Raw genomic sequence first — 27,475 nt, 5'->3', positions numbered from 1 at the left:
TTTCATCCTTAAGGGTTTCCTCTATATCCAGCTAACTGCTGTCTAGGCCGTCTATATACCGTTCTTTGGTTTTCGTCGTAGTTAGTCAATTCTCTTAATAATCTGCTAGGATGGTTCTTGATATTGTTAAATATTTCATGTGCTCTTTCATCTATCATTCTCAGGACTTTCTTTTGTTGCGTATGTCCAAATACGTATCTTAATGGGACATATCTAGGTATATTCAGAGCTTCCCTGATCATGTGGTTTTGGATGGTTTGTATTTTTTTCTTGTTGGTATTACACGTGTGCCCCCATGCGGCTGAGGCGTATGTTAGTGTAGGCAAAATTATAAAATTTGCCATCCTAATCTTTGTCTTAAATCTCAGTTTACTCTTTCGACCTTAGCGATGAGAGTTGACTCCTAAGGGCTTTAGCTTTGTTGATCGTTTGTTTTGCGTATTCCGTAAAGGTCAGCCTTTTGTCCAAGATTACGCCTAGGTATTTGGCTTGATTTAACCATTCAATGTGGGTATCAAATAGGGATGGTACCTCATTTTTCCTGCCTTTCCTTTTTTTGTACATGACGGCCTGTGTTTTGTCAGGATTGATAGCTATTTTCCACTGCACACACCATTCTTGTATTAGTTCATCAAGAGCTATTTGTAGATGTCTTGTTGCAAAATCTGGGTGGGTACTGCTAAAAGCTATCGCTGTATAATCTGCGTATAGACTTAGCAACGATCTGGGTTCAGTTGGGGTGTCTGCAGTATATATGGTATATAGATATGGCGACAACACTGCCCCCTGTGGTACACCAGCCTCCATGGTCCCAACTTCGGACAGGGTTGGCCCTATCCGAACTCTGAACCTCCTGTTGGCTAGGTATGACGAGAGAAGACACGTCATCGCCTCACTATAACCATATTGGTTCATTTTATACAGCAGGCCGTCGTGCCAGACCCTGTCGAATGCTTTACTGACGTCTAGAAAGGCGGCCGCTGTATATTTCTTTTCGTTGAACCTTTTCGTGATATATTCTGTTAACCTCAGCACTTGAAGTTCACACGAGTGCTCGGATCTGAATCCGAACTGTGCTTCAGGTATTGTTCCGATTGCTTCAGATTCTTCTTTTAGCCTAGCTAATATGACCCGCTCTGCGATTTTGCTTAATGCTGGTAATAAGCTTATCGGTCTATAATTCTGTGGAAATGTGCCATTTTTTCCTGGTTTTTCAATTATGGTTACGTGAGCATCTTTCCATCTGTCAGGAAAATGGCTTAGTTTTAAGATGTTATTTATTAGATTTGTTATGTACACTATTCCTTTTCCTGGCAGATTTTTCAGAGCTCTGTTCGTAATCTGGTCCGCTCCTGGAGCTTTTTTGGCATTAGTACGCTTGATCAGTTGTCTGACCTCTTCAAGGGAGGTGTGTGTAATACTAATAATGCCCTTTCTTCTTTTTAGAATTCTACATCTTCGTTCGACTTCTTCTGTGAAGTCTAGATCTTTATCGGGATGACAGTTTTCCCTACATTCTCTTTCTAGCGTGTTTTTCATTACTTCCGCTTTGTCTTCTTCTGTGTGTACAATTCCATTTTCACCGTGTAAAGGAGGGATTGGTTTTTTTATCTTTTCTTAGTATCTTAGATAGCTTGCAGAACGCGGATTTATTTGGGTTTAGTTGCTGGATATAGTTGTCCCAGTTTTCATTTCGATGATTGTCTAATTGTTTTTGACTTTCCTATTTAGCTCATTAGCATTTCTTTTGTCCTCTGGGTTTTTTGTTCTGTTGGATCTTCTTCTTTTCCTCTTTTTCTCGTTTATCAGTTCTTTCAGCTCATTGCTGATTTCCCTGAATCTTCCTTTTATTGTTGGAGTTTTTTCTTCTGTGGTGCTGGCCTCGATAGCGTTTTGTATCGTTTTTTTCTAGATGTTTAACGCATTCCTCTAGTTCTTCTTTTGTATTTATTGTTGGTATTGCACCATTAGTTTCACTTACTATTCTTTTGTAGTTTGGCCAATTTGTTCGTTTTTTCTTATAGGTTTGCAAGTTGTTTGTTTCTACTGCTTCTAGGGTCAGTATAATTGGGTTGTGATCTGAGTCACCCTCATTCATTGAATATATTTCGTATTGTTGACCCACATTTTGTAGAATTGCTATGTCTAGGAATGTGGGAAGTCTGTTTCCACCATGGAAGCATGTAGGTTCTATGGGTCCCGCCACCATCCATTGTGTTTGGTCGTTCTTCGAAATAGCCACACAATATTCTCCCGTTGCGGTTTGTGGTTCTATCGAACCAGTTCGGCGATCTTGCGTTCAGATCTCCTATAATGATAGAGGGCTCTACTGTGTTTAATATGACATTTAAGTCTTCCTTGAAGATAGGATCATTTGGTCTAACATATGCTGAAACAATTTTCAGCATATCTTTTCCTGTTTTGATCCTCACTATGGTGGCTTCCATAGTGATGAGTCCATCTGGTATAGGAATTACTTGGTGTTTGATTTCTTTTTTCACCAGAATCGCCGTGCCTCCTGATGTGGCTGTGTAGTCTTTTCTATAGACATCATAACCTGGAAATTTTGTTTTTGTTTTTTTCCGTTATCTTAGTTTCTTGTAAGGCTATGATGTCTAGTTCGAATCTGTTGGAAAACTCGTCCAAGGTGTTAATTTTCTGTTTTAACCCATTTGGATTCCATGACCCTATACGCAGATCGCCCAACCGATTAGTTAGTTCTGTTTACACCAATATTGCACATTGCACTCGCTACATTGGCCATCCTCTCGAACATGAACATGCAGTTTTTCATCTGTTCGTTTACAATTGCTATGAGATTTGCCGTTTCGTTGTCCTGTTTAGATTCATCCGTCTTCTTTGTTATTTGTGCGTAGCTTTTGTTGGTACTTCTCTCTGTAGGTGCGTGATCTTTTGTTCTGTTTCTTGTTTGTACCTGTGCGGTGTATGTTTTTCTTTTTGGTGCTTTGGAGCATCCTCTGAAATTAGCTGTGTCGGCTTCGCCACAGTTTGCGCACTTTGGTTCGGTGTTCCTGTCCTTTGTACATTCGCTGCTAATGTGTGATCCGCCACACTTAACGCATTTAGTTCCACAGTGACAGGCTTTGGATGCATGGTAGAATCCTTGGCAGTTATAGCACTGCATAACTTCTGGATTTTTTTAAATTTCTTCTTCGATATATATTTTCATGTAACAGAGAGTTGTTTTCATTTTTTCTTTATCTTCTTCGTTTATTGCAACTAAGAAAAGTGGCAATTTTTTTCTTGTCTTCCTTCTTGGAGGTCATATTTGTTACTTTAATCGCCATGATTCAGTTTTTGTTTAGTTCTTTTTGTATATTGCTTGTTTCTGTTGTTTCATGTAATCCTCTGATTACTAATCTTGTGGTGCATTCTGAATCCATTGGATAAGCGATGGATTCAATAGGGCTTTCAGGATTATATTCAAGATCCCAAATAATCCTAACACGTTTGAGACTGGGCCATAGTAGGTATACACACGCACACCTATTCACAAATAGCGAAGCTCCAAAGTGTTCCGTTTGTAATGTAGCAGACAGTATAGTTCATTAATTTCTTAATTGATTGTCCTAAATATACTATTGAAAGACGTATATATGGCATCCCGAACAGCTTGCAATTGTTACTGGGAAATAACTTTGATTACAGAAACATTTAATCATGTAAGTACCAGATATTACTGTTATTTGTATATATTGGCTAGGTGCTACGTTTTCTTGACTCTGTTTTACGGAATGGAAGCTTGGACCTTGAATGCGGCATCAATAGAAATACTGGAATCATTTGAGTTGTGGGGGTGTAGAAGAATCGTGAAAATATCATGGACAGAACACGTCACAAAACAAAGAGGTTCTGGGAAAGATGAAGAAAGGAATGGAAGTCTTAAATACAATTAAAACCAGAAAATTGGAATATCTCGGACATATTACACGTGAGAGAGATACAACTTGCTCCAACTCATTATGCAGGGAAAGATTCAAGTAAAAAGAAGCATAGGGAGACGCAGAATATCGTGGATGCGCAACCTGAGAGAATGGTACGGATGTACATCAAACGAACTTTTCAGAGCAGCCGTCTCTAAGGTCCGAATAGCTATGATGATTGCCGACCTCCGTCGCGGAGATGGCACTTGAAGAAGAAGTATATATTATAACCGTTATGTCGCTAATATCCTTCTGGAGGATGTGGCTTTATTTAAATAAAAAAGAAAAAAAATAGTATTAAAATGAATCAAATAACAAATTCTAGCTACATACACCTTTAATCAAGTTTAAACGAAACGTGGGTGGCTTATAGAGGTTATTCAAAATTACATTTTAAATAAAGAAAACAGATACAGAAAAAACTTCCCCTTTCTATTATTTTGAAGCGATAATTGACAGGCGGAAGTCAGAATTGCCAACACAGAAACGACTTTGGAGCTACTTCATACTTTAGATACGGGATGTGAATACACAGGATATACGAGTAAATGGGAATATAACTGAAATAAATAAAAATTTAAATTGAAGAATGGTTATTAAGCAGAATTTTTAATTAAAATAAAAGTTAAAAGCTAACCATTTTTATAACAAAAATAGTAAAACAAAACAGAAAGTAAACAAATGAAAATAAAATCAAGAGTAATTGGGATAAAACCATTATTTAAAAAAATAACAAATATAATATATTTGTAAAAAAACTTAAAGTCTTGAAAAGCTAAAATTGAAAATGCCTTTAAAATTTCTTTAAATAAGCCCAGTTTTTTGTGTATTCCTGATTCAAGACCGTTTAATAATATTTAATTGTGTTTACTTGCCTTGTTTCATATTGCTAGTTGACTCACTTTGTCTTCGAGACGAGGGCCAAATGAGTCAACTAGCAATTTGAGAAACATAACCTAAACATCACCAAATCATTTTTTTCATTTTCACCAAAACTATTAAGAGTAAGATTGAAAATACTTTTTTATGTAATCACACAGTGGTATAATAGTTTAAGTTAAATTTAAGACGAAAATTGTAAAAAATTACAAGTATGATAATGTATGAAAGTGCCTTCGTCAGATATTATGTAGATAGTTGTTAGTGCATTATAACTGTATCTCATGGCTGGATCTTATTTAACTGCAAGAGGCAGGAATAATTATAAATAAATAATATACAATAAATAACTACGTCGTCAAGGTTGTTGATACATGATATTTTTAAACATTACACATAATATTTTTAAAGTAATGCCACACAAATCCGTAAATAAACATTAATATTATTATTATTTTTATTACTTGCTTTACACGAAAATTACTAAAAATGAAATAATATGCAGACGTATCTATGAGGTAGTTGTAAGCAAATATGGCAACTATTGATTGTGATTCTAATATCTAATTTTGTTCTCAGCTGGACCTTCAATTGCAAGATGACGATGGGGGCGATTTGAGTAGTTTTATTACGAATGGCGAATGGGATTTGTTAGGTAAGTCCATATTTTATTTTAGTGTTCTATAAAAGTTATATGTGTAAAATCGGCTAACTAGGTGAAATTGAAAAATAAATGTTGCCCGAAGCAAGGGCAGCAAATACATAAATATTTTTTGTTTCAATTTCAAAGATTTATTTATACTTACATAATTATTATTAATATTGTTCTTACCGTCTTCCTCTACTTCATTTTCCTTGAATTTCTCCCTGAATAATCAATTGGAGCAGGTCGTATCTCTCTCCACTTGTAATACACACACCCAAACTTATATGGAATCATCTGATATTTTTTATTATTGCGCGCGAATTTAAAAAAACATACACACGAAGTCAAACAATATTTATTTTAAAGCAATTTAATAACAAATACATAACATTTAAATAAAACAATAAAGTATTTAACAAACAAATTGAAAGTAGTTCTTTTAAAATCAGTAGCATAAAAAATGTCAATGTAAAACGAATAATGTTTAAGTTATTTTTATTTTTTTTTTGTTTTTTTTTTTGTAGTTTTGTGGATTATCTCGGCGAGCTCTAATTTTTCTTTTAAGCATATCCTACAAATAGGGTTAAGCTCGGGTGAGCAAACAGGCTACTACAAACAAGGGATACGATCTGCTTTAATGATGTCTCTAGTTACTCTAATGGTATGTGGAGGCCATTATCATGCATGAAAATTAAATTTTCTCCTGTTGCACCTCTCCAGAGTCCAACTACAGGTTATCAACATACGTGTGAGCAGTTAAAGTTTATTGGATGAAAATTAAAGGACTTTTTTTACGGAGCACAATTCCTCTCCAGAACATTACACTTCTCCTTGTATATTTGTGAACAGATCTGACAGTTTTCGTTCTTGCTTGTCTTCCTCGACCTCTAAATACACGATTTCGTGGGTCATCTGATTTTACACAAATCCTGACTTTTTCTTAAATAGCACATTTTGTCAATTCCCAATGTTCCAGTTTTGGTAGTGAAGATACCAATTTAGGCAATCAATCTTGTGCTGCCTAGATAACTCGAAAAACCCAAAACTGTCTCCTGCTGTATACTTATTGACACGAACTCTTCTTTTTATCGTTTCAACTGAAACAGTTACACCTGTAGCTTCCAAAAGCTGCCTTTGGAGCTGAAGGTGAGAAATGGGTAGGTGTCTTCAAACTGATTGGACAATTAAACGATCGTGGCGAGCCATTATTACTTTTTGGCGACTTTCCCTTGCTTTATTTTTGAGCTTTTTAGTTCCTGTTACCTAGTACAGGTTTTGGACAGAACGCCCTTTATCACGCCTAGCTCTACAGCTATGTCCCTTTGAGAACATTACTTGCTCCACATGACCAATAATTTTTCCCCATTGTAAGTTCTATAACACCACATGAGGCATATTTTCGTTTTTGGACGCAAAAAGTTATTTTCGTTCAATTTGCAACTCAAGCAAATAACCTATACCGTACCGAGCTGTACTATCTGATTGTCTTATCGATTTGTTTATTTTCAATCTTCTTCTTAAAGTGCCTATCCGTTCCGGATGTTGGCGATCATCATGGCTATCTTGACTTTGTTTACCGCAGCGCGGAACAGTTCAGTCGTAGTCGTGTTATACCACTTACGTAAATTTTGAAGCCAGGAAATGCGTCTTCTTCCTGGTCCTCTTTTACCATTTACCTTCTCTTGGAGAATCAGCTAGAGAAGGCCGTAACGTTCTTGATTTCTCATTACATGTCCTAGATGTTCTAATTTTTTAATTTTTAATTTTTTTTTTTTAATTTTTAATAATTTTCAATGAAAACCTTTATTCTTCGCAACAATAAAGAGTTTTTTCAAAAGAAATAAATATTGCTTTGAAATACATGGTGATTCCACATAAGTTTGCGTGTGTGTATATCCGAGATATTCCAATTTTCTTGTTTTGATGGTATTTACGATTTTCATTTCTTTATTCATCTTTCTCAGAACCTCGTCATTTATGACAAGTTGTGTCCAAGATATTTTAAGAATTCTTCTATACACCCACAGCTCGAATGATTCCAGCTTTTTCATTGATGTCGCATTTATTCCAGCTATTTCACCTATAGGATCTCTTCCGAGTAGGCTTTAAAAAGAATTGGCTACAATACGTATCCCTGTTCCACACCACGTCTGATTTCAATTTCCTCTGACAGATGGAAATCTGCTTATATTGTAAATTCGATAATACGATACTGAAGTCATTGTAGTACCTACATCTTCTTTGATTTCAGGACATTCATTAATTGTTCATGCCGTACTTTATCGAAAGCTTTATTATAGTAAATAAGACACGCACATATATCTTGATTGACATCCAGGCACCTTTTTATGAATATATTAAGTGAAAAAGAGCTTCACGCGTTCCTAGGCCTTTGCGAAATCCAAATTGCATGCATATCATTAATGTATATATGTCGAGTTTATGATATATTCGGTTATGGATGACTTTCAGTAGATAGCAACTGAAGTAGCAACTAAAATCTTACTTATGAGTTTTTGTAGATATCGCTAGTACCATTAAATTTAAATATTGACTTAAAATCTTTCGTTGTTTAAAAGATATGTAATAGTATAAACCAACAAAGTATAAAAGTAATAATGGACCAAAAATCGACTTAAAAGGTTTTGCAGTTTAACCGTCGACATGGGACATCAAGCTAATGGTACAGTAATCGCCGCATTCTCTGGCCTTTTTCTTTTTGGGGAGACAAATAAAGATCGACGTTAACCATTCTTTGTCCTAAACAAGATACAGAAGAGTTTTGTATCTTGTTTAGGACACTTCGCTAATATCTTTTCCCGCTCGATTTCTATTGATCGGTATTCACATTTTTGTGACTGAAATAATAAACCTCTGCTGTAAAATACATTTTTAAAAAATACCCAATGGCTTGCGGTTAAAAAATGGAAGCTAACATATCAAGTATGTATTACCATTCATCATACTAAGGTCAAAATTCGCAATCATTTTTATCGATTGTTTTGCCAGCATTAAAGTCAAAAATAAAATGGTATCTGCTACTTCTACAAAAATCCAAAAATAGCTTTCTACGTATGTATAAATTGATTAAATGAGTTACATGAGATCCATTTCATTTACTTAAGCTTCATATTTATTATCCAAAAAATGTATTAGAATATTAGTTACTGCGGAATAATTTCTCCTAAATATGATAATATAAAACTTTTTATGCATACCGCAATAAACAAATGTAAAATTAAAAAAAATGCAATGAGTTGTGCACAGATTCACATTCAAATGCATACTGAAATGTTACACATTTTGATAAAATAAAACAATATAAAAACTGATTATACTCACGATCCAACAATTTACGTATATTTCTTATATGTATTCATGAATATAGTTTATAATAAACGTTACTCAACAAGAATAATCCAGTTAACGTTAAAAAAGCCGATATGAAATTTTGATGTAATCTAAACATGGTGTAATGTGTAAATCTAAACGAAGTCGGCAAATGTGTTCAAAGTTTATAATTTTTTATTGAAGAGATATTGTAAATATATGGACTAAATCCGGGAATTTGTTTTTGCACTAATGGTGCAATATCTCTGGTTCTAATTATTGGATCACGGATTTCCAAACATCATTTTGTAGGTTTTTTTTAAATGAACAAATTGGATTTAAAAATTATTTATATTTTTGTTAGTTTACGAATTTTAATCATTTAAACAATTTAATTGTTTATAAAAATTCCTATCACTTCCAACGCAAAAGCATAGAATTCAGCGGGTCAAAATATAAAATAATAGACCGTGGACTTTGATCCAGGGTCACAAAACAGCCTGGCCCCTGGACTCATCATCATCATCATCATCATTATCATCATCATCATTGACTCTAAGATACTACAAATGGCAATTACTATTAAAAGTTTTATAAACAACTATTTTCTATATCATCACTTTACGATTCTAGAAAAAGTCTGTTCTGCTGTTTTCCTGGATGTAGCTCAAGCAATTGCTAGGATATGGCATGAAGGATTACATCGAAAATTGAGATATATTTTACCGAAACACTATTATGACATTATCATTATATGTGATAGTGTAGTGAAGACCACGAAAACGATGGAACAACAACTTACTAGAGGCTTACTAGAGGCACGTTGAAAAAACAGAGTCCTGTCTATACAAGAACAACAAGAAGAAGAAGACTATTATGACATAATAAAATCATATCTATTTGACCGACATTTCAGGGCCAAGGCCATACAAAATAATGCTTATTCTCAAAGCGGGAGTTCCGCAAGGTAGTGTCCTTGGGCCGGTTCTCTATTTACTATTCACAAGTGACATACATAGACGTGTTAGAAGACAACACTATAGCTACTTTCCCAGATGACACTACCATTCTGGTAGTTCGTAAAGATAATACAGACTCAACTATTAATCTACAAAATGCAGTCAATAAATTCCATAACTGGACCAGGAAGTGGAAAGTCTCACTAAATGAAGGTAAATCGGTTCATATAGACTTGACCAATTACTTAAAAGTAAATGCTCCAAATATCAATTTCTACTGCAATAAGATAAAAGTTAACGAGTAGCAAGCCAGCTTTAAAGTTTCATATCCATTGGATTACAAAAATAAAGTCTTCAACTCCAGCATCTGGCCTGAAGGTTCCATGGTTCGTTGTTTTGACTTTAAGTACAAGAATTTTACAAACCGCAGTCACCAACAAAACCAGAAATAATTGTTACGAGTCCGGCATTAGGCAAACTAGATACTACAAATAAGTTTAAAGACAATCAACTAAAAATCGTATGTATTAACTTTCAATCTATTGTAAACAAAATAAATCGTATTTAATTATTACGTAAAACTGAAAGTCCGGATTTACTATGTATATACGAATCATGGTGTAATGACAACAATATAAATTTTTTTTATCTTCCTGATTATCTCTTAGGTTCGCACTATAATCGAAGTGATCATATACATGGTGGTGTACTTATATTTGTAAAGGTTAATTTTAAATTTAATATTCCAAGTTTTCTCACGAACATCTGTCAAGATTTTAACTTTGAGTGTTGTTTGTATTAGTTTTAGATGTGCCTCAAAAAAAATTTGTTTACTCAATGTGTATCGCTCTCCTAATGGAGATATTGATATTTTTATACATAAATTATTATGCCATGTATTTAATATTTGTTACGTTAAATATGATTGTATTATTCTTTGTGGTGATTTTAACATTGATTATCTTAAAGAGTCAAGGGAAAAATCTATATTGATGGATTTCATGATTAGTTTTGGACTTAACTGTAATAATACTGAACCAACTAGAATATTTACAAACAAAAATGATGGAATTTCACGATCGAAACTAGATTATTTTCTTACTAATATTCCTCAATTATACAACGAGGCTGTGGTGAACTACAATTTAGATGATCATCTAGGACTTCATTTCAGTTTAAATATATCTGAGAGTAACAATACTGTTACATCCCAGATAGTTATAGAAACTTATCAAAAAATTGTTTGTCTAATCTTTTATTGAGTCTTTATTCTGAGAATTTCGAAAATGTTTATACATATTCAAATGATGTAGATGATGCATATAGAGCTTTTTTGAACTCTGTCTCCTGTCATATTGATACAACATTTCCTTTAATATCAAAACACATAACTAATAATACCAACAGAAACTGGATCAATACTGAAATTCTTCAGCTTAGTAAAAAGCCAAAAGATTTATTTTGGCTAGCAAATGTTAGTGGTAATCCAGATTTAATGTTTAACTATAAAATACAAGAGGCCAACTTTATCCGTAAGGTAAAGGCTACAAAGAAGCCTCCTATCAAAGTTATTTAGATAATCAAAATAATAATAAAATAAGGAAGGAGATATGGAAAATTGTGAATAGTCAAACTGGTAAAAATAAAAACAATATTAAGTGGAGTACTACTGATAATAATAAAGTATTGATTCATCCATAACAGATAGCAAACAATTTTGGTGAGTATTTTTGTACACCAGTCAAATACACATTATTAAAACATTTCAATAACTACCTTTAAAGATTTCACAACTATGACAATTACCAACACATTTTTTTTCTAAGGTCTCACCATTTGATATTGATAATGTTATATCTTCCTTAAACAATACCAGCTCAGTAGGTATTGACCAAATCCCCACTAAAATAATAAAATATATTTCTTCTAATATATCTGCAGTCCTATCTCACATCATCAACCTATCTTTCAGGGATGGTAAGTTTCCAAGTGACCTTAAACCGGGAGTAGTTAGTCCAATCCATGTTTGGTTGATAATTACAGGCCAATCACTGTAACAAGTGCACTCTCTAAGACTATCGAAAAGTGTGTTTACAATAAAACATTAAATTTTCTGAATAAATATGATATCTTAAATAAATGCCAGCATGGGTTTCTTCCTAATAAATCTACAGAGAGTGCTGCTATTTCATTATTTAATTATATCCACGCTGCTTTGGATCGAAAAAGGTATGTGGGTGCACTCTTTTTTGACTTAACTAAGGCTTTTGACTCTATTGACATTGAAATTATACAGCATAAATTAGAAGCCCTTGGTTTTCGTGGTCATTTCTTGAACTGGTTAAGGTCATATTTACAACATTGTAAATTCCTAGTAAAAATCGATAATAAGAAGTCATCTATTTTTAGTCTTGATCAAGGTGTACCGCAGGGCTCCGTATTGGGACCCTTAATATTTCTTTTATATGTCAATGATTTGATAAATTTTTTAACTGCAGATCATACAGTTCTCTATGCAGATGATTCAACAATTATTGTAGTTGACGCGTCAACTGAAGTCGAACTCATATCCAAAATGAACTTGGTAGCACAGGAATTTACAATCTGGTGTAAAAGGAACTCTTTAATGGTAAATGAAAAGAAAACTATTTGTATGCAGTTCTACTCGCGCTGTAATCCATCACATGATTATACGATCACAGTTAGTTCTGAGGAAATACCTTTTAGTGATACAACATTATTTCTTGGTAGCATTCTAGAAAGTAATATGACATGGGATGAAAATGTTACTTAACTCTGCAAAAAAAACGAATAAGGGTTACTATGCGATCCTTCAGTTGAAAACTCTATTTAATACCAATAAATTGATAAGTGTGTACTATGCATTGGTTTATTCATATATTATGGTCTATCTATAATGTTGTCTTGTGGGGAAACTCTAGGAACTCTTCTAAAGTTTTTATAACTCAAAAGAGAATTCTTAGATTGATATTCAATATTGATAATAGACAATCATGTCATAAATATTTTATTGAACACAGACTGTTGACTTTCCATGCTTTATATATTTTGTAAGTGCATTATTCACGTCAAAACTAGATTTCAAAATTTTACCCTCAACTCTGACTATCATAGTTACCCGACAAGGCACGGGAGGTCGATAAGCGTGTGTAAACATTCCACAATGCTTTTTGAAACTAGTCCTGATTTTGCAGGATCTAACTTTTACAATTGTTTGCCACCTGAAATGAGAAATGAAAATAATATTCAAAAATTCAAAAATAAATTAAAATCATGATTGATCCAGTTATGCATTTACAGCATAAATGATTATTTTGACTTAATAAAAGTTAAAAGACTACAGGGAATGAGGACCGACGAGGTTCAGACACACTCTATATTGCATATCTTTTTTATATTAATTTATATTTTGTTGATTATGTTTTATGTAATTGTCCTATATAACTTATTGATTACGTTTTATGTAATATTATGTCTTGTCCTATATCACACTGTGATCTCATTGGATTAATAAAGAATATTCTATTCTATTCTATAGAATTTATTAGCAACCGTGAGGAATACAAACATATAAATATAAACGGACGTGAAATTCCATATTCTAATACAGCCAAAATGGACAATTACCAACCAGTGGAACAGTTTGGCTTCCGCAAAGGATATAGTACATCAGACCATCTGCTGACAATGAGAACATTGATAGAGAAGGCAAATGAATACCAACTACCCGTATTTCTTGCCTTCGTAGACTATGAAAAGGTGTTTGATAGTATCGAGATGTGGGCCATAGAACAAGCTATTAATAATTGTAGAATAGATTCGAGATATAGACAACTAATACATAATATATATGAAAATCCCAATCCCAAATCCCAAATCCCATCCCTATTAAGAGAGGCGTGAGACAAGGAGACGTAATATCGCCAAAGCTTTTCAACCTAGCACTAGAAGACGTCTTCAAAACGACAAATTGGTCAACTTATGGCATTAACGTTAATGGCAAGAAGCTAAATCACCTCAGATTCGCTGACGACATTGTGATTATAGCGAGCTCATTCGAGGAACTGCAAATTATGATAGAGGAACTCGCAGGCAGCTCCCAATACGTCGGCCTAAAAATGAACATGAAGAAAACAAAAATAATGACAAACACAGATGACCCCAGACGCATAACTATAAATGACAGTGAGATAGAAAAAGTCCAGGAATATATCTACCTAGGCCAAATCCTGAAACTTGACAAAGAAAACCAAAGTGCGGAAATTAATAGGAGAGCAACACTAGCATGGGCAGGATTTGGAAAACTTGGTTGGATACTTAAGAACCGCAAAATACCTCAATATTTGAGGACCAAAGTGTTCAACCAGTGCATCCTTCCTATCATGACATATGGGTGTCAAACCTGGACCCTAACCAAGGCAAATATGAATAAATTAGCCACAACAGAAAGAGCTGTGGAAAGAGCAATGTTAGGTATACGACTGTCAGATAAAAAGAGGAACGACTGGGTAAGATCAAAAACAAAAGTCGAGGACATAACAACAAAACTTGCCAAACTTAAATGGAGCTTTGCAGGCCACACTGTTAGACAAAAAGACCAACGTTGGAATGCCACGATACAACATTGGAGACCTTACCAAAGTAAACGACCGAGAGGAAGACCACAGATGAGATGGGTTGATGATATTAAAAGAGTAGCCGGAACGAATTGGAAATATGTTGCTCAGGATAGAGACCGATGGAAGGAGTTGAGAGAGGCCTATGTCCAAACGTGGACGATAGAAGGCTAAGAAGAGAAGAATACAGCCAAATATTTAGATTTAACCCTGGATGCAAAGCTGAACTGAAAAGCACACATAAAGAAAAAACGGGAAGAATTGGATATCTCAGATTCAAAAAGACGTATTGGCTTCTGAAAAGACACTCAGCCTTGTCAATTCAAACAAGCTTTTTTCATAAAATACTGAGTATTGAGATACATTGCTAATGCTTTTTGATAAATCCGCAACCAAGATATCCACAGAGACCTAGGGGTGGGTATGTTAAGCAAGAAATACAAAAAATCGCCTACAGGATCCAAGAAAGACTTCCACAACACCAAAACGCTGAAACCATTCAGCTTCTGGATAACTGTAGCCAAAAAAGAAGACGCAAGAAGACAAATCCCTACGAGTTAGTGTAGTGCATAGTGTAAATTAATTGAAAAAGCTATTGTGATTGGTGCACAAGAAAAAAGTGGTTTAACACTAGAAAGTCTGACTTAGCATACCTACCTAGAAAACCGGAAGGGATCATTTTGGCCCCAAGTTCTTAAATCAATAAAAACCCGTTTTAAAGAATTTACTATTTTATTTTAGAATAAACAAAAAATGAAAATAAACAGTTTAAAGAAATTATATAAGCTCTAGCTAGACGATACAATTTAATTTTATTTTTTACTTTCATTGATTAAACATTTGGAACACCATACAGTTTGCAGTTTTTGGCATTTGCCACACATTGCCTTGTTACAGCCGTGGCACTGATTGGAAGTATGATTTCCTTTACAAAGCATTTTTAACAGACATTTTTTTCTTTTTGGCTAGTAACAGTGCTGGTGGTTGGTAAATCCGGTGGTGCTGGGTGTAGTACCAGATTGCGGGAGGCAAGGTATGGAGCCCGTAATTCTTCACACAACTGAAGAATAAACTTACGACGACTAATTTTACTTCCAGTTATTTCTTTATAAATGATCCATGCATTTATTGCTCCTAAGTCAAGAATGTTATAAAACACGTGCATTGGCCATCGTCTTGAAGCAACTTTTGTCGTATAAAGACGCGCCATTTGGTCCACTACATCAACCCCATATTTTGTTTGATTATAAAAACTTACTGATTCAGGAAGTTTTTTTTTCATCGGCAGCAACATCCACTGTTTGATGTAATGAGCTCAACAAAAGCACATTTTTGTGACTCTTTCCTTGGTATGCCGTAAGTGATATCTTTTCGTCGCTCTGGAATATATGGGTAACGTATAAATCTCTATTTTCACTCTTTACGCTTAGAGGAACTTCTTTTCTATTGCGATTCAAAGTACCCACAAGACTTGTTGATTTCTTTCGCAAGGCCTTGGCCAATTTTAACGATGTAAAGTAGTTATCTGTCGTAACACTTTTGCCCTTTCCCAGTTGATTTTCCATTAACCCAAAACAACATGTTCACCAACACTTGTGTCTTTCTTGCGTAGGTAATCAGTGCCAGTATAAGGGTAACCATTTACAACATATTTTGATTCCACGCATGCCAAAAGCCAAAATTTTATGCCAAACTTATCCGGCTTATTTGCTATGTACTGTGTGAACGGGCATCTGGCTTTAGAAGGCAGTAGTTTTTCGTCCACAGTGAGGTTTATTCCCGGTTTGTAACATGCACCACTATTTTCTATAAATCCATTCCAAATTGCAGAGGCTAGAGCAAATTTGTCGGTTTTCAATCGTTCAGATCTCGTTTGCTGTATGTCAAATCTGAGATATTTTATAATATCCTTGAATCTGTCTCGTGGCATAGTTTGTCTAAAAAACTGAGGACCCCATACTGTTTCCCACAAGCTGTTGATTGGGAAATTTTTGGCGCCGTAGATTCCTCTTGCGTACATAATAGCAAGGGCAGCCTCCAGTTCTTTCAAAGTTATAGTCCATGTGTCATTTTTCAAACATCGATGTGCTTCTGCAATAGTGCATTCTTGTATATTACGTAACATGCTGTCGTTGATTATAAGATGCCAAGCACTTACCACACAATTGTTCTTCACGTTCCTTTTTGCATACGACGTAGGACCTGATTCCTCTCTATAAATGTTGTGCTGAGCGCGTCGTCCTGTAATGAGCAAACATTCAATGAATATGAAGATACTAAAAATCATAATCTTACCAGGTACTGATCCAGAATCAATAACTTTCCACGTTGTTCCGTCTTTCGATTGTTCAGTGTCTCCGATTGAAATAGCTTTTCCTTGTTGACCTCTTTTTCTCTTGCGACTTGGCTTAGGTGCACTTAAATTCACGATAAGATTAGCTGCGTCGTGCTGTTGAGATGTAGAAGCAGTGTTTACATACATTGATGGCTCTTGTACAATAAAACTTTCTAACTGCTCTAGCTCTAAATCATTAGAGTCACTCGAATCATTATTTTGTGGTGGTATGTATTGTTCATCGTCTGACTCATTATTTTCTTCAAATTCAGATTCACCTCCCGAAACATCTTCTTCTATTTTTCGTATTTCTTCAAGAAGTTCAAGATCTGATAGTCCACGACGAGACATTTTTACAGCCGTCTTGAATTTTCACAAATGAACGAATGTTTCAATATTCCAGAAACGAGAGTCAGCAGAACCTAATAAACCGGACAATAAACAAAATACTTTCAAGGAACAAACACTATGTACCAAAATACCTTCTAGGAATAAACGTGCATAAACATTCCTTTAACCATCTGACAGAAAGTTAAAAGAAATCCAATTTGGCCCCTTCAGACTCCTAAGGTAGGTTTGTTAGAAAATCCGTTTAGCAAATTTAGTAAACAATATTTTTTTGAAAAAAGACTAAGTTTTCACTCTAATGGCATATAAAACAACATAATGCTATTCTACATCCCACGTGAACTGTAAATTGTAGAATTCCCTCATCTTCCTTAGTCTCAGCATCCGTATGGCTTGCAAATTGTAGAAGCCTCGGAGGTGTAACCAGAGAAGGTTCCCATTGTTTTCATTCTGGTGGGATGTAGAATAGCATTATGTTGTTTTATATGCCATTAGAGTGAAAACTTAGTCTTTTTACTAGCAGTTGCCGCTAGGGCATCTATGCCATTTCGTTCGTTGCAATCAGGGACTGCACGCTGGGGTTTGTTTTGGTTGGATCAGGGAGAGCAGCGTATGTGCCTCCTGATGAGAGACTAATAAGTTTCGAAACCAGTAGTGATAGAAACTGAAAATGGTTATTCATTTTTTGATTTACATTTACTCTGTGTGGAGTATGAAGGGAACCATTCTCGTTGGAACTTTACCGCGCTGAGCAGATGGGACGTGAATTGTAAATTGTAGAATTCCCTCATCTTCCTTAGTCTCAGCATCCGTATGGCTTGCAAATTGTAGAAGCCTCGGAGGTGTAACCAGAGAAGGTTCCCATTGTTTTCATTCTGGTGGGATGTAGAATAGCATTATGTTGTTTTATATGCCATTAGAGTGAAAACTTAGTCTTTTTGCTAGCAGTTGCCGCTAGGGCATCTATGCCATTTCGTTCGTTGCAATCAGGGACTGCACGCTGGGGTTTGTTTTGGTTGGATCAGGGAGAGCAGCATATGTGCCTCCTGATGAGAGACTAATAAGTTTCGAAACCGGTAGGGGTACTTGCAGCACTCTCTGATTGGACTAGAATATGGTTCGGCTGTGTTTTCGTTTTGCAACGAAATTGAAAATGGTTATTCATTTTTTGATTTACATTTACTCTGTGTGGAGTATGAAGGGAACCATTCTCGTTGGAACTTTACCGCGCTGAGCAGATGGCACGTGAATTGTAAATTGTAGAATTCCCTCATCTTCCTTAGTCTCAGCATCCGTATGGCTTGCAAATTGTAGAAGCCTCGGAGGTGTAACCAGAGAAGGTTCCCATTGTTTTCATTCTGGTGGGATGTAGAATAGCATTATGTTGTTTTATATGCCATTAGAGTGAAAACTTAGTCTTTTTGCTAGCAGTTGCCGCTAGGGCATCTATGCCATTTCGTTCGTTGCAATCAGGGACTGCACGCTGGGGTTTGTTTTGGTTGGATCAGGGAGAGCAGCATATGTGCCTCCTGATGAGAGACTAATAAGTTTCGAAACCGGTAGGGGTGCTTGCAGCACTCTCTGATTGGACTAGAATATCGTTCGGCTGTGTTTTCGTTTTGCAACGAAATTGAAAATGGTTATTCATTTTTTTTTAAATATTTTTTTGCTTTAAATAAGACTTTGTATGAAAATATTAAAAGTCATAAAATATGAAATTATTATTGTGTCAAATAAAGTAACTACAATAACTTCAAATCGCAACGGGGGCCAAATTGGCAACTCCGGCTTTCTAGTGTTAACAAACTAGAACAAGCTAAGAATATACGATTACCATAAAGCGTTCGATGCAGTAAAGCACGACAAACTGATGGAGATGTTAACAAATATTAACTAGTTTTGATGGGAAATAAGTCACAATTTTATTTAAAAAATGATTTTATTAACGTTTCGACTTCCAAATTGGATGCCGTTGTTAAAATACAAAAAAAATATTAATGAATTAAACAAAAATGTTGTTGCTTAGTAAAAAATTCTTCTAATAATTTATTTAATCTGACTCATTTATATCGGCAATTCAGACATATATTACACATTTTAAAGTAGAAGAGTTTAAAATGATATTGCCAATATTTATGAGTTGCGTTCCTGGGACGACTTTACTGAAAGATAGTTCATTCGATTACATGAAATCAACCCCAACTCAAGAATATCCTTCACAAAAAATCATAACATGTGATCTGTCGTTAAAAAGGCAAAATTACATGAGAGTAAACAAAAGTAAGATCTAATACTTACGATGTCGGGAAGGTATCACGAGGTTTTTTCCTGGTTTTCCCTCGTGATTTACTATGGAATCTCTAACGTGAGAATTTTACTGTCACCGTTGCATGTGGTTGTCTTTTTAAAGACAGATCACATGTTATGACTTTTTTTGTGACGGATATTCTCGAGTTGGGGTTGATTTCATGTAATCGAATGAACTATCTTTCAGTAAATTCGTCCTAGGAACGCAACTCATAAATATTGGCAATATCATTTTAAAGTCTTCTACTTTAAAATGTATAATATATTATGTCTGAATTGCCGATATGAATGAGTCAGATTAAATTAAATTATTAGAAGAATTTTTTACTAAGCAACAACATTTTTGTTTAATTTATTAATATTTTTTGTATTTTGACAATGGCATCCGATTTGGACCTCGAAACGTTAATAAAATTAATTTTTTTTTGCATAATCTTCACTGATGATGCATAAGAATGCTGAAATAGTTGCTATATGGAGATGGTAGTCCAACTCTGAATCGAATATAAACAAAACCTGCCTTGAACCCTTTTTAATTAATTTTTTTTATTGAAGTTGTGGTTTATTTCCCATCAAAACTATTTAATTACAAAAATGCCACAAGAAAATTGCTTCAGAACAACATTAACAAATATTGAAATAAACACCTGTGATTTAAGAATTATCAGCAATCTGTACTAGAATCAAACATCGTCTCTCCGGACAGACGCAGGTGTACTGTCGCCACTGCTGTTTAACTTCTACTCTGAGGAAATCTTTCAAGAAGTCCATTCTTTTCAGGAGAGCAAATTCAAATTTCAAATCACAGTTTTAGAAATATCATATTTGGTTTTGAGTTTAATTTTCTTACAGCTATCCATATGAGTTTACATATAACCTAGCTACAAATTTCATAAAAATTTTCTGTTAATTTTGCAACATGCAAAAGATTTACGGATCTAAGTGCACATATTATCAGCTTTTGGCAAACGTTTTTTAAATAAACTACATTGTAATAAAATTTGGTAGGTTTTAAGAGGTAGTTATTGCGCATTTTATGGCATGTAACTAACAATTTTCTATTCACCATTGGCGCGCATACGGGTAATAGTCTAAATTTTTTTAACCCGGGAGTAGTCGCGCTCACTTCTGTAACGTGAATTGTCGCGTGTTAGATTCTATCTCAACATACGAATTTACAACAAATTTTTATTCAATAGTATTTTTATTTACTTGTTATGTTAGAAATATTATTTCTAACAATTATTAAAGCTAATTGGCTCTCCCCAAAACCATAAATTCCACAAAAAGAAGAAGAAGAAGAAGAAGAAGAAGAAGAAGGAGAAGAAGAAAAAAAAGAAAAAAAAAGAATGTGTGTGTGCGTTGTACGCACGTAAGAAGTTATACTTCTATTATATGATTTCTTAAAAATAAATATATTTTAAACAGTTTGTTTTAATTTTTTTTAAACACCAAATTAACTTTGTGCTTACCGCTTTCAAAAAATAAAAAAAAGTATAGGATTGCTCCGGATTCGAGCTCAAGATCTCTCGATCTCTGGCCGAATGATATACCAAATACGCTACGAAGAATGTGTCTGTATCCGTTCGGACGTACCTAATGCCAATTCCCGGTAACAAACAGACAAGGTGAAGTATAATAAATATGCAATAAAATGTTTTAATAATACTCATCTTACTCCTGAGGAAGACAAATCCAAAGACACAAAAATTATAATAAATATATTTACTAAAAACACTAATATATTCTTTTCACGCCTTTTCTTGCACTGATATATTTATATACTTCGTCTAATTTACTAACCGTTGCACGTCATCCGCGTCATAGCCTGTGACGTCGCATGATACCAACACGAAATATTTGGCGGTAGGTGTGTTCTTTTTTAGAATCATTTTGCCGAGTACACTGGAATTACAGCCACTAGGCATATTTTATTATATACGCGTAGAAATAATATTTGAAGATTTCTATTAATGTTAACCTAAAGAAATACACAATAATATGTTTCATTTAATTTGTATAAATGGATTATAAAGCGTTTTTGTGAAGCGCATTTGTTCGGAACACACTGTAACTCTAATCTAATGAAGGTGACATTTTAGAATAAATTGGTAATATTTATTTGACAGTTGCGGTGATGGCAGTTCATATTTGTTTATATTCTTTACTATAAGTATCTGTTCTATTATATTTATTGTTTTTATTATTTACTTTACTATAAAAAGATCCTCTACTATAAAAATATAAATTTTACCTAATTTTATCACGACTTGGAATAATCGAGGTATGTGACAACTTTTTTAGTTGTTATTGTAGACATATACATAGAAACCTATCGGCTTCTCCCAGGAGGTCGGAGCCGTTTTTTATTAATTAAACAATGCAGTGCAAAAACGCTTGCACTGCAAATCTTAAATGATTATAACTTAATTCTTGTTCTCTATTTCTTAAGTTTATATTTATTTACATTGAATATTAATTTGTTTTGTTGTACAGTGGAACCTCGATAACTCGGATTAATCGGGACCGCGGCCGATCCGGGTTATCGAAAATCCGGGTTAGCCGGAGAATATGGTAAAAATTAATAAAATACGGTATACTTACAGATAAACTCCGTTAGAATTGAAATAACATGAAATATATTTATAAATATGCACAGTACCTACACATCTAATTACTTAAAAAACACCAAACACAAACGTAAGCAAACGGAAGTGAACAATACAAGACACACAATACAGTCACAAGGAAGTCACAAGGAACAGTGAAAACTAAAGACCACTGTTTAAAAAAGAATTTTTTAAATAGTCTTTCCTAAACATTGCTAAGACAGTTTGAAATAAAAAGGAATAGGTACTACAGACAGGTGCCTGTTGTTTCTGCGCCGTGCGCTATGACTCATTTTTACTATCGTATAGTTCAAATTACACAAATACACATTATCTCTCAAATATCATATTACATACATTTTTATTGTTGAAATGTTTGTCTGATAATTAACTATTTTGATGGGAAATAAGCCAAAATTTAACTAAAAAAAATAATTTTATTGTTTCGACGCCCAAATTGGGTCTTTGTCAAAATAAAAAATATTGAAAATCAAAATGTTAATCTGGTGAAACTCGGTCCGGGTTAGCCGGACTTCCGGGTTATAGGGGGCCGACTTAACGGGGTTCCACTGTATTATAATCCACGTTTACAATAATTATGTGATCTATTTGATTTAAAATGGATTCAGGATTTTTTTATACTTTGACAACTATGTCAACTTAGATCTCTGGCGTAGATAATGACGTGCAACGGTAAGTAAATTAGACGGACTGTACATAACTTGAAAGATTTAGCAACTAAACGCTATACTGTCTGTGTGCGCGTGCGCGCAGAATTATGAAATATTACTCTCAATCGCGCCTAAAGAAGTATTTTTTTTTGCTTTCCTTATTGGCTTTGGATTACTTGATCCATTCAGCCACGATAGATACTAAGTTACTGTTTGCTACAATATTCCAAATATAATAAGATTACTTACATATGCGCGCATATAATACTTATGTACGCACATACATACATAGGTAGATACTGAAATCAATAAAAAGCAAAAAAAAACCAAAAAGGGGGGTTGAAACATTAAATTGACTGGCAGGTATACCCTTCATTCATTGCCCTAACCAAGTTAAATTAATTTACAAATAATGAAATTGACAAAAAAACTAAATGCTAATACTTAATACTAATAAATGTATAAGTTTTTTTTAACACAGCGCTAAGGCTTCAACCCGGTTCGACACCGCGGAGGTTTAGACCTTCTTTGTGTTTTTAATCTCTTTCTCTTTTTTATTTTATAATTAATTATACTTTTTTATTTATTTTTTTTTGTTTTTTTTTGTTTTTTTTTGTTTTTTTTTGTTTTTTCTTGTTTTTTTTTGTTTTTTAATATTTTTTGTTATTTTTTTGTTTTGTTTTTTCTTGTTTTTTTTAATACATTTTTTTAGTTATTTTTTATTTTTTCAATATAAATTTTTTTACAATTTTATTCTTATTACCTCCCTGTAAAATTTACTTAATAAAATTTCACAAGGAGACAATATTACAAAAGTATAAACATAAAACAAAAAATAATTATTGCTAAACACATTCAACCTAAATTGCCTAAAGAAGTATAACTTCAAAAAAATTCCTACGCATTACTACACCCTTCCTCGAGACACTTACGAAATTTTTTCAAAATTGCAAAATTTTTCATCAAGTTATCGCGAAAAAGGATAAAATGTGAGATTCTATCTAACGGCGCGACTACTCGCGGGTTAAAGAAAAAAATAGTACGCCACTGAGATATTTTAAATTAAAAATTACTTTTGAATCCCTTGTTTAATTTATGAGAAAGAACCTCTCTAGTCTTATTTTCATATGGTGCACCGTTTTTATGTAAAAAAATAAATATGTAAACGCGTGTCTTTCATTTATTTAATACATTATCAAGAACTACCTAATACAATAATACTACACTAGAACAATTATAGAAAATAAAACAAGATTTACACTAGGCTCAAAGCTACAACAAATGTTCAAAAACGGTGCATCATATGAAAATAAGGCAAAAGAGATTGTTTATCATGAACTAGCTGACCCGGCAGACTTCGTACTGCTTCAATAGATAAAAACAAACTTTTGTATACAATAAACTTAAAATAAACAAAAGAAATTCGTAATTAATAAACAAAAAATGCTCGATATGAATGAGTTTTTATTATTATTTTTAATGAATTACACATTCTGTTTGAAGTAATAAAGTTTAGTTAGAAGTAACAAAATAAAGTTTGTAGTGCAACAGTTACAATATTAAATTTGTTTATCTTATCAATTTATAATGAATAATAATATAACAGCTTTATTTTATTTACATTCAAAACAACCCTGTATTTATAATTGGGTTCGGGGTTGTCCAACTATATATATGTAGGTGTTGATTAATCAAAATACATTTAAATTAAAATTAAATCTGATTAAATAAAATGAAATAAAATTTCATAAAATTTAATAAAAGTAAATAAAAATGAATAAAACTGAATAAACTTAAATAAAAAAAATAAATAAATTAAAAAAAATAATAAAAGTAAATAGAATCTAATAGAAAATAATAGATTATAGCGTTGTAAGACAGAGAAGTACAATTAAAATACAAGATGTGCAAGCAGCCAGAGGGCCATCATGTGGCACCGATCATCATCTGCTAAAAGTTAAGGCGGTACTCCCAAACAGATATGAAAAAGAAAAAGAGCGCATCGATTCTGTATCTGAGACTTTTCAGTTCATTTCGATATAACTTTTGCGGAAAACGAAAGTAATAATGATGTTTCTGCCGTTTACATACATATAATCTCCAGATACTAACATTTTGACAGACGAAGATTCGGCAGATTAAGATGACGCGGGTTTTATTGATAATCAAAATCGTAACCAGCTTTCTTTAAACGTGGAAATTGTATTTTCGAATGATACTAGAATCGAAGACACTGCTGAAGACACGACCGTAGAAGAAACAACTTAGATCCACCTCGTACTAGCAGAACAATTCCATCTGCGCCAACTGATGGAGGTATAATTATGTTCACGCTGCAGCAAAATGCAGATTTTTGCGAAGAAAGGGATTTGGTTTCTACAGTGTATGATTTTCTAGAGTCTGATTACTCAAAGTATGCTGGTTCAAGCCCTTCAGAACTTTTTAGATTACAGCAGCTAGACCCGTTAAAAGGTTTTCAAGACAGGAGAAAAAAACATTGTTGTTCCAAGGCCAAAAATATTGTTTCAAAGTACAATAATAATATAGGTGGTACTGATTTGATGGATAGCGATTTATCTTGCTATCGAATTGAAATCCGTTTCAAAAAAATGGTATTTGCCTAATGCCTATTTTTACGTATCTAGCGGATGCGAACATTAAAAATGCATGGAATTTGTATAGAAAATATGGTCTTAACATTAGCCAATTGAAATTTACACGAAATATTATCCAAATGTATCCAATGAGATATAAAATCCCAGCGAAAGCACCAGGAAGAGCCTCCGCAGCTGCAAGAAGTGACTCTCGAATTGGAGATATCCGGTACGAGGGATTAAATCATTTTGGGGTTTCTGTACCAGAAAACCAAAGAAGAAGTTTCGCACGCATTGGATTTTTAAGCCGAGAGAGAACACTATGCTTCAAATATGATGTGTTCCTTTGTATTGACTCTTTCGCAATTTTCATACCAAGTAACTCTTAACGAACTTCTATCGGATTCGCGCTTAGTGGTCCCATATGAGAACAGTTTTTTTTTCTGAATAATTATTTCATTTACAAACAATTTTCTTTTTACGTTTTGTGCAGAACACTGTTACATTTTACGATTTTTAATAAACATTGTCGAAAACAAAAAAAATTTCTGGGCGTGATGGGTTAAATAAACAACATAAAAAAACTAAAAGAAAAGAAAATATGGTTCAGATTTGATAACAGTACAGAGCCTCTACAATGTGCTTATACGTATTTCGGAATAGCCGTTTCCTCATCGGAGCACCTGGGCAGAGCATAATAAACTAGACCAGCAAGGACACTCCCCGATGCCGTCTTTGAAGTTGAAAAGTACAGAGTCGCCATTTTACGCATAGTACATCTTACGCTTTGTTTACATGGGCGGTTTGCCAACGTTTGACGCCGCGGTTTACCTGAAAAGCCCAACCGCCCCGGTTCGTACACATGAGAGCGATTGACTGGCGGTCTCATTCCTCCCTAGTAAACTTATAACCGCCGCGATTTGACGACGGAAAGGTTGCATGTGTACGATGTTGAGCGGTTGCATTTGTTTCTATGTTAAACTTGAACCGCGGCGGTTGGGTTTTTCAGGTAAACCGCGGCGTCAAACGTTGGCAAACCGCCCATGTAAACAAGCTGTTAGTGGTGATGTGATGTGTTCGTTCATCAGTGTTTCCGATATCACTATATGAAATTATATTAAGCCACTGCTAAAATGATCAGATTTTGTCAAAAATTATGTTAAAATTTTTGATCTTGGTAGTTTCTAAGGGTAATAAAAATACATTAAGAAAAAAGTTATTTTATTCAACTTGTTAATTCAAAAATACTTGTAACAAAATTATATGTAATATATTACTATAATAAAACTACATCTGGAACGCTTTCAAATAAAATTTCCTCATCCTCATCTTGTGAAAATAAAGACTTTATGTGATTAAAATAATTTAACATTTTTTGTCTGTTTGAAAGGAGTAACATTATTTTACTCCTTCACTTTTGCAATTTAATATTTGCTCACAGATCGCATTTAAACGTCGTCAGACAACGATATCTAAGAAAAGGTGATTTTTTTTTATTTCTGAATTGCTGCAGTATCAGTTTTTGTACTAACTTTATTACCCGTGAGAGATTCTTTTTGAATATTTTCTGGAGTTTCTGCAAAAGATTAACAATACAATTGCAATTCATCGTCAATATTTTGTGTTATGTCCCAATTATTGACATAATTCCCACAGGCATACGTATAAAATTATGTTACTTAAAAATATTTAATATCAGAATGTCATAAAAGTTAAGTAAATCTGAAAATTATGTACAAATCGGCAACACTGTCGATTTTCTACTCTATCTGGTACTACGCGAAAAATGGCCGACGATCTGCGCAGTAATAGTGCGCGAACTTTTCCCGCCTTCTAGTGTGTCACTGCTGTTACGTTTTATATGCTGTGACCTGGGTAGAGGCACTGAACTACAATCAAATCCTTTCATCCTTTCCGGGTAATTATCAAAATAATTACCAGAGATGCTACTAGCACCATCTACGAATGAAAAGTCAAATAAATCAGGAAATAAAATTCTAAATTATTTATCCTGTGAGCTTTTTAAGTTGGAAAAAGGTGAATGACAGGACGTGAAATGCAATTTTAGATTTTCTTTGTCGAGTATTTCGCCACTCTGTTATACTTTACTTTATTTTTCCAACTTAAAAAGCTCAGAAGATAAATAATTTCGAATTTTATTTCCTGACTTATTTAAGTTTTGATTCATAGATGGTGCTAGTAGCATCTCTGGTAAT

At 33.9% G+C, this 27,475-nt stretch overlaps 1 protein-coding gene across 1 annotated transcript in view; it reads left to right on the top strand.

Moving 5' to 3' along the window:
• The first annotated feature begins 5,373 nt into the window (after positions 1-5,373).
• The window catches only part of LOC126878579 (acetylcholine receptor subunit alpha-type acr-16-like), a 126,577-nt gene continuing 104,475 nt past the window's right edge, over positions 5,374-27,475 (top strand). The window contains exon 1 of the mRNA XM_050641377.1: positions 5,374-5,478. The gene's annotated coding sequence lies outside the window, so the exon portion shown is untranslated. The remainder of the gene's footprint in view (positions 5,479-27,475) is intronic.

Source organism: Diabrotica virgifera, chromosome 10 (assembly GCF_917563875.1).
Source record: "Diabrotica virgifera virgifera chromosome 10, PGI_DIABVI_V3a".
NCBI lineage: Eukaryota > Metazoa > Arthropoda > Insecta > Coleoptera > Chrysomelidae > Diabrotica > Diabrotica virgifera.
The sequence above is the reverse complement of the archived record's forward strand: the minus strand, read 5'-3'. Positions and strand labels throughout refer to the sequence as shown.